Source organism: Nicotiana tomentosiformis, chromosome 7, assembly GCF_000390325.3.
Source record: "Nicotiana tomentosiformis chromosome 7, ASM39032v3, whole genome shotgun sequence".
Lineage (NCBI taxonomy): Eukaryota > Viridiplantae > Streptophyta > Magnoliopsida > Solanales > Solanaceae > Nicotiana > Nicotiana tomentosiformis.
Window position 1 is genome coordinate 10,865,280 of NC_090818.1, and position 9,663 is coordinate 10,874,942.

The window sequence follows — 9,663 nt, forward strand, 5'->3', positions numbered from 1 at the left end:
TTTTCACCGCCTCCTCCACCACCACCGCCGCCGCCGCCGCCACCAGCTCCATTGCTACCTGATCCACCCCAACCACCTCCTACTCCCCCACCAAATCCACCATTCTCACCTCCTCCTCCGCCACCGCCGCCGCCACCACCACCACTGCCTGATCCAGTAAAATAGCCAGCTCCACCTCCTATTCCCCATCCACCATCTGAACCTCCTCCTCCTCCGCCTCCGCCTCCGCCTCCACCGGCAACATTTCCGATAATTTGGTCAATTCCGTCAAAGCCGAGGATGTTTCCGGATGGAAATTGTAGAAGCTTCCTTGCAAATGTTGTTTGCACAAAAACACACACAACAAACAACAGAACCAATCTGCTACACATCCTTGCACTTGCTGTTAACACTACACCATAAAGTAGCACAGCGTAATTAGTTTTTTTTTAAAATAAAAACTAACTGTCTAAACACTATTATTACCACAAAAAAAATAGAAAGATAAATGTAATTATGTTGCATATTTAGCAGTAATATAAATTATAATCAACATTAACAACAAATTAAGATGAGAATGGCTTCTTACTTAGGCTCTTCTCGTATGTGTGTTTGCACTGAAATGACCTAAGAGAAGAGCTAAACAATTGGATGAATAATTTGAGATGTTTAGGACGAGTTTAAATACTGTAGGTTAGTGGTAAGGTAACAGTACATGGCTGGGGGATTGTTAATGAATGTAATTAATTACTTGTACAAAACGGAAACACAAGAAGTATAGAATTGAATGTGATTAATTTAATAGGAACAGTTACGTTATAGTAATTATCTAGCCAATTACTTTTCTTCTCTGGCGGAATTGTATGACAATTAACAATCAAAACATCTTCATAATCAGTTTCCATTCAAATATACCTCAACAACTATCTTAACTGTTAAAAATTGTCTTCACAATTTAACATTATGTTATGAATTAATAATTAAACTTGCATGCAACGTTGTAATTCAAGATTTAATTTTTGAGTACATTCCAAAGAGAATCGCAGATATACTTGATTTTGAGGTCACTATTGAAATTATACGTGTATTGCACAAAGAATTAATATAAATTTATCAACTTTAAAACATACGGAAGACGAAAGCGACTGAAATCCCCAAATCTGCACCTGAAAGTTATCAATTTCAAAGTGCAAACTTCAGAAGTTAAATATCTCGGTGCAAACGTTAGATAATCGGTTTGAAGTTCTTCTGATGCTGTGCAAATTTCGGACAAATCAGTACGAAGTTTGCACTTCTGCAGACAAACTTTAGACAAATATTTTAGAAGTTTGCAGACTGTTGTGTTCTTTCTTTGTTTCGGGATTGTACTGAACATACTGAATTCTTCCGCTCAGGGGCGCGCGCAGGTAGTATAGTAGTCACTGTTGGGTTTAAGTCTCTTAGAGCTTAAAAGAGGGTTAACGGGAAATGGAGTGAAAAATGAATATTTGATTTTCCCTCCTTGACAAAGGGATATTTGTCCCATATTGAAGGAGTAAAACACTTTTGATGGGTATATATATACCGTTGCTCTTCTTCTAGCTCTTAAAGAGCTGAGAAGAAGGTAAGTCTCGCGACGTCGTCGTCGCTCGGCTTCGGCTTCAAATGATTGATTAAATTTTTGGACCAAATTTATTTATTAACATTAACGCAATATTAATTCATCCAAATTAGACTTAATGAATTTTTGTTTGGGTTTTGGGGTTTTGGTTAGTGTTTTGAAGAGGTTCTTGCGGTGGGATCTGGTATTTTAGGTTGTCTTTAATGTAATGAAAGATTTGGAAATGAAAATCAATATTGTGGTAAAAAGCCTGTCCATATTTTTGTTTCTTTGTTTTGGTTGCTGCTATATCTATACATATAAAAGTAAAAAATGGCTTGCGTTGCTAGTTTCTTGAGCTATTCACGTGCCTCTTCCCTTGTTTAGTCAGAGTTTTAATGGTGACAACTGTAATTTAGAATTGCAATTTTATTTACAAGTCTAAGAGGCAGGTTTATTATTATGTAAATGAAGCAAAACTTGGTTATTTCAGAATGTCATTTTGAACAGAGTTCTTTCCAATATGGGAACATAACTTTATTTGCTCACGTAAAGGACTAGGAGGATAAGGATAGGTAACATAATCACTATGTAAAATATTCAAGATAAATTTAATAATGAAATGGGGGTTTCCAAGAGAAAAAAAGGGCATATGGTCAAATATTGGACCACATAAAGCTGTTCAGACTCTGCTAATAAATCATTACTAACCAAAACAATCATCTTCAATTGGAATAACACTGTCGAGATAATCTAAATTATGCATTCCTCTTGATGTTTATAGCACTAGGCAGAGGAGATTACTTCTTTTAAGATCTTGAAAGGGAGGTTGGAGATCAAAATCCAACAGTCAGCATCCAAACCTCATTTCTGGAATTCTATTTGTTGCTTCAACAGTGGCATCAAGATGTGATGAATATTCTAATCCAAGGATAGCTTATAGACAATGGCTCTGTAAATTTGGGTAGAAGAGGATAAGGCTTTCATTAATGGCCTTCAATGTCAGCAGTTCTATCTCAGACGAATTTCCAATCATTCAGAGGACATGTGACTTCCACTGGAGGCATATTTGTCCCCGTTTTGACCAAAATATCAAACACCTTGAAGAGAAGATATTCACAAAGTATCCACATGAACATGAAAAGTACATCAAATTGACAAGTTTGAGAAGTTTAATGTCTGAGAATTTGAAAGGATTGCCCTTGTCCAATATTGGAAGTGATACTCAAGGTGAACATAAGTCTGGATAACAAGACTCAAAGGAGTCTTTTGTCGCGAATACAAGAAAACTCTAGCTTTCATTCCCTGTCTTTATCAAAATTTCACTCGTCCAAGTTCCAACCCTCCCCTTTCCCTGCACAACAAAGAAATTAAAGAGACAAAGTCAGGCTCCTAATTTCCCCATACTTTCTAGGTCTCGACGAAAAAGTTCCTATTTATCACTATCTCTATATATACGTGTATAAGTCTGCTAGCATATGAAATACATAGACAGACTCTATAGCAAGAAGCAAACAATCGAATGAAGGAGTTCAAAGTCATTATAACTGTCCCACCTCTTTCCCGGTGCCCAGAGCCAAAACCCACTGGCTGGCACAGGAATGGGAGAGCGCTAGAGAGGATTAATGGGAAATGGTCAATCTTGCTAGGAATGGGCAGGAGGAGCCACAACCAATCTCCTCATCAGTTTAATCTTCTTTCCTCTTTCCATTCTATTCATGTATTGTCAATTTATAAATTCCTACAGTATTAAGAAGAGGAAAGCAGTCTTTTGACAGGACATGCACATGATCTTGCAGGCAGGCAAGTCTAGCTTTTCAAGAGGAGATTCTGATTCAACAATGATAAATGCTAAAATGGATCCATCCAGTAATGGTTTCTCAATGCCTTAAGTAAGAAATCTTATGCAATATGCTGCTACAACATACCTAGTTAAGATAGTCTGGGGAGGATTCATAGCACAAATTCAGATATTATACTTCTATTCAGGAAAAAGCATCATTAATGGATAGATTTCAAATACCAAGGATATTTGATGCCAGCACAAGAAAGTTGCATCAATGTCTTTGACATTATTAGAGTTAGGTCCTCTTGCCGCACTTGTGCCATCTTCTTTATGATTTAGGAGCTAGGATGTTTCAAGAAGAATCTTTTTATTGGAACTAAAGCACCAAACAACATTAAAATAACAACGTTCAAACCTACGCTTTTCTTTTAAAAGGAACTCTTTGAATAAATATACAAGATTATATCTACAACCTAACTAAACTGAGAGAAGTAACAAACTTTGAAACCCATATTTTTGCATATTGAGTTCGTTGAATAAATATGCAAGATTATTTGATCACTGGGGTTTGAAGTACCGCTACACCAGTGAGGTTATCCGTTCTATCATGGGAGGAAATAATCCTAAACCTCGGGTACTAGAAGGGGATTAAGTTCCTTAAGGAAACACTGTGAATTCAGTGGGCTCGGATTCATTTTCTGTTCTTCTACATTTCTAAGTTTTTCCATTGCTACTGGTTTTGAATATATTTTCGAATACAGATTTATAACAGTCACGAGTTAGGACGAACCCAGTAACTTTTACTTAAATCTTGTATTTGTATTAGAAAATTAAATATATAAAAATATTTAATTGTGAACCCAATAACTACAATGAGCTAGGGTTCGGTGATAAGATTAGAACCCGTAACCTTCAACTCCTAGCTCCGCTTCTGCTTCCGCCATAATAGCACCCCTTTCTCTTCCACATGAAGCCATGAAAATCGGCCAAAAACTCCAGTGAAACAGCCACAAAAATCACGTTGAATACATGGTACATCATGCAGCCTGGTATATGAAACATCATGCGTTCATGTAGGGTCCGGGAAAGGTGTTGGGAAAATTAACCCCCACAGAAATAATATTCACGGTATACGACTATAATAAATGTGGATTACTAAAATACTGAAACCAACGGTAATAATAAGAGAAACAAGGACACCGAGATTTTTACGTGAAAAACCCTTCTGAATAAGGGAAAAATCACAGCCCAAGAGGAGCAACTGATTTTACTATAGCGAGGATTTTACTATTTGTGGTACCGAGTAAAATATTCCAAGACCACTAAACACTCAAAAGAAATAACCCTCTTTTGATTTTTTCACCTCACTACAATACCGCTCAAATTCTCTATATTTTTGCTCACAGAGTATTTTGCTTCCTACTCTGTAAATCACTCTCTTTCTCTTTGTTTTGGCGTGATTACAAATGAAGGTAGAGACACTTATTTATAGTTGAAGAATGCCCATATTGATGTATGCAATGACATCAATATTCACTTAAAAAGCTAATTGCCCAAATTGAATTTCTAACTTGGTTGGCTTAACAAAACCAAAAGGAAGTTTCATCTTCTTTCACATGGACCATGGGATGGACCCAATAAATCTCCCCCTCCAGTCCCATGCACATGAAGGAGGTAACACCGGAGTTTCTAGTTTGAGTGCATGCCGGCAAGTTCTTTGCATAGCTCGAACTTGTCTCTTGGTACCACATTGGTCAGCATATCCAAAGGTTTCTCACCTGTATAGATCTTCTTGCCCTGTATAGATCCATCATCTATCCTTTCTCGAATCTAGTGATATCTCACGTCGATATGCTTCGTTCTTGCATGATACATGGTGTTTTTGCTCAGGTCTATTGCACTTTGACTGTCACAATAGACGACATACTCCTTTTGATGTAATCCAAGCTCTCGAAGGAACCGTTTCAGCTAAACCATCTCCTTTCCAGTTTTAGTAGCGGCAATATACTCTGTTTCAGTTGTAGAGAGTGCAACACACTTCTGCAACTTCGATTGTCATGATATAGCTCCTCCTGAAAAAGTGAACAGGTATCCTATAGTAGATTTACGATTATCAAGATCACCTGCCATATCAGCATTTGTGTAGCCCTTCAAGACTGGATCTGATCTCCCAAAACACAAGCATTCATTTGAGGTTCCTTTTAGATACCTAAGTATCCACTTCACAGCTTCCCAATGTTCTTTTCCAGGATTATCAAGAAACCTGCTAACAGTAGTGACAACATGAGCAATATCAGGTCTGGTACATACCATTGCATATATCAGGCTCCCGACGACAGATGAATATGGAACTTTAGCCATACTTTCTTTATCTTCCTTTGTTGTAGGACACATTGTCTTGCTCAACTTCATATGAACAGCAAGAGGCCTGCTAACTGGTTTAGCACTCATCATATAAAAGCGTTTAAGTATATGTTCAACATACTTATGTTGTGACATCAACAACTTACTATTTGTCCTATCTCGGACAATCTTCATTCCTAGAATTTGTCGTGCTGGACCCAAGTATTTCATGTCAAATGACTTGGACAAATCTTCCTTCAACTTGGCAATCAACTTCTTGTTTTGTCCTACAATCAACATATCATCCACATATAGCAACAAGATGATAAAGTTATTGTTAGAGAATTTCTTATACTACACACATGGATTTGAAAAAGTCTTTGTGTACGTTTGACTTCTCATGAATGAGTCAAACTTTTTGTACCACTGCATAGGCGCTTGTTTCAGCCCGTAAAGGCTCTTTTTCAACTTGCAGACCATGTGTTTCTTCGCCTTTACTTCAAAACCTTCTGGCTGCTCTATATAGATCTCTTCTTCCAAATCTCCATGTAGAAATGCAGTTTTCACGTCCAACTGCTCCACTTCAAGATCTACGCTAGTTGCCAAGCTCAAGATTGTTCGAATAGAAGTCATTTTGACAACAGGTGAGAAAATTTCATCAAAAGCAATACCTTTCTTCTGTTCAAAACCTTTTACCATCAATCGAGCTTTGTGTCTGACCAGCTTGCCGTTTCTATCTTTCTTGAGCTTAAAGACTCACTTGCACTTGAGCGGTCTTTTGCCTTTTGGAAGTTCAACCAGTTTGTACGTATCATTCTTCTGTAAAGAATTCATCTCTTCTTGCATGGATTCCATCCACTGGATTTGTTCTGGATGAGATAGCACCTCCTTGAAATTCTCTGGCTCCCCTCGTAGTGACGAGGATATACTCTGAAGAAAGATAGCTTATGGACTCTACCTTCTCTCTTTCAGATCTTCTCAAAGGTTGTTGTCCTTCTTATTGTTGTTGCTCTCCTTCTTCCTTGGACTCGGGTACTTCCCCTGCTCAGCAACCTCTTCATCTACACCTTCCGTGTGCCATTCTTCATCTGTGGAAGGATTACGTACAAGTACAGTAGGAGTAGTAACAAAGTTAGTAAATGTACCATTATTATTTTTGGTCTTTGTTGATTGATCACTATCAATCCCGACCACATCTTCTCTGAAGATCACATCTCTGCTTCTGATGATCTTTTTCCTTTCTGGGTCCCACAATCTGTAGTTGAACTCTTCTTCTCTATAACCGATGAAGATGCAGGGAATAACTTTGTCATCAAGCTTCGTTCTCTGCTACTTCGGCACATGTGCAAAAGCTTTACATCCAAACACTTTTAGATGGGAGTAGGACACCTCTTTGTTGGTCCAGACTTTTTCTGGAATGTCAAACTCCAATGGAACTGATGGACTTCTGTTAATCAAGTATCAAGCTGTGCGATCTGCTTCACCCCAAAATGACTTAGGTAGTTTTGCCATTTTGAGCATACTTCTCACTTTTTCGACAATGGTGCGATTTATCCTTTCAGCTACACCATTGTGTTGTGGGGTTCCAGGAACTGTCTTCTCATATCTGATTCCATGGCTTGAGCAGTAGTATTCAAACTCCTTTGAAGTATACTCTCTTCCATTGTCTCTCTTGAGACGCTTTAATTTTTTACCTGTCTCCCTTTCCACCAGAGCATGGAATTTTTGAAATACTTGAAATACCTGGTCTTTGGTTCTCAAAAAATAAACCCACAATTTTCGTGAAGCATCATCAATAAATGTGAGAAAATATTTGTTAATTCACATTGATTCTACATACATTGGACCACAAACATCAGAATATACTAAATCAAGTATATTCGATTTTCTTTCATGAGTTGCTTGAAACGATACCCTGTGTTGTTTTCCAAATAAACAATAATCACAAGAATTCACAGTTGTACCTTTTGCAAATGAGATGAGTGACTTTTTGGATAGGATCTGCAGTCCCTTCTCACTCATATGGCCCAATCTCCGGTGCCATAAATTTGCAGGCGTATCATCTACAACCGCATGTAATCCATCACGGTTGTTTTGTACAATGTGTAAGGAGCAACTCCTTTAGCAATCACCAATGATCCCTTGGTGAGTCTCCACTTTCTATTGGCGAAGTGATTCTCGTACCCGTCTCGATCTAGAGCGATCTCTGAAATCAAATTCATTCGTAGATTTGGTACGTGTATCACATCTTTTAAAACTAATGTGCATCCGACATTTGTCTTGATACAAATGTCGCCAATCCTCACAATCTTTGAGTGACTGGCATTTCCCATCTTGACCATTCCAAAGTCTCCTGCTTTGTACCTACAGAAGAATTCTCTTACAGGTGTGGCATGATAGGATGCTGATGTATCAACCACCCATTCTGACTCTTGGCTTGCTAAGTGCATGCATTCCTCCTCCTCGTGAATGAAGAGAACCACCGAATCATCATTGTCCACTGCAACAGCTATGTTGTCATTATTCTTCTGGCCACTGCTCTCGCCTCGACCTTTCTTAGGGCAATCTCTTTTGAAGTGACCGGGTTGACCGTAACTGTAGCAATTTCTACCCTTTGACCGGTTCTTGGACTTTTCACGAGCTTTGGATTTATCACGGCTACTCGATGCTCTATAAAAACTTCTTCCTCTATTTTTCATGATAAGAGCCTACCCCTGATTTTCGGGCTTCTTCCTCATCTTATCATTGAGTAGGATGGCTGATGTGACCTCCTTTAAATTGATGGTATCTCTACCATGCAGGATGGTTGCTGCCAAATTATCATACGAAGATGGCAACGAGTTTAGAAGCATGATATTCTTATCTACTTCAATGATTGTTTCTCCAAGGTTTGCCAGTTGCGTGATTAATCCATTGAACATATTTAAATAGGACAAGAAATTTGTACCTTCACTCATATGGATTGCATAAAGTTGCTTTCTCAAAAACAACTTGTTTGTTAAAGATTTGGACATGTATAGACTTTCTAGTCGTTTCCAAATACCACATGCACTATTTTCATCCCCGACATTATTGAGTACTTCATCGGACAAGTGCAGTCTGATTGCACTAGCCGTCTTCTTATCCATGTCTGCACATTCCTTGTGTTTCATGGTTTCCGGCTTTGCCTCTTTTCTATCTAGTGCAATGTCCAACCCTTGTTGGATGAGCAGGTCCTTCATCCTTCTTTGCCATATGGAGAAACCGTCATTACCGTTGAATCTTGTTACTTCATACTTTACTCCTGACATTTTTTTTTGTCACAAAGTAAAATTGACTGTAAATAATATTTCTGTGAATGAACAGAACCTGTGCTCTGATATCAGTTGTTGGGAAAATTAACCCCCATAGAAATAATATTCACGGTATACGACTGTAATAAATGCGGATTACTAAAATATTATAACCAACAGTAATAATAAGAGAAACAAGGACACCGAGATTTTTACGTGGAAAACCCTTCTGAATAAGGGAAAAACTATGGCCCTAGAGGAGCAACTGATTTTACTATAGCGAGAATTTTACAATTTGTGGTACCGAGTAAAATACTCCAAGACCACTAAACACTCAAAAGAAATAACCTTTTTTTGATTTTTTTACTTCACTACAATACCGCTCAAACTCTCTATATTTTTGCTCACAGAGTATTTTGCTTCTTACTCTGTAAATCACTCTCTTTCTCTTTGTTTTGGTGTGATTACAAATAAAGGTAGAGACACCTATTTATAGGTGAAAAATGCACATATTGATGTATGCAATGACATCAATATTCACTTCAAAAGCTAGTTGCCCAAATTGAACTTCTAACTTAGTTGGCTTGACAAAACCAAAAGGAAGCTTCATCTTCTTTCACATGGACCATGGAATGGACCCAATAGAAGGGTTGCAATGAGGTGTGATGTAGACAACTTGTACTAATGGAAGCATCAACGACAAA

General features: G+C 38.0%; 2 long non-coding RNA genes across 2 annotated transcripts; both read right to left on the reverse strand.

Moving 5' to 3' along the window:
• Positions 1-253: 253 nt before the first annotated feature.
• LOC108947688 (uncharacterized) lies at positions 254-670 on the reverse strand. The gene is made up of 2 exons (XR_011409294.1): positions 569-670; positions 254-391 (listed from the first exon to the last, which is right to left on the reverse strand). It is a non-coding gene; the product is annotated as an uncharacterized lncRNA (long non-coding RNA).
• Positions 671-2,027: 1,357 nt separating this feature from the next.
• LOC138896423 (uncharacterized) lies at positions 2,028-4,174 on the reverse strand. The gene is made up of 2 exons (XR_011409508.1): positions 3,582-4,174; positions 2,028-2,912 (listed from the first exon to the last, which is right to left on the reverse strand). It is a non-coding gene; the product is annotated as an uncharacterized lncRNA (long non-coding RNA).
• Positions 4,175-9,663: the final 5,489 nt, after the last annotated feature.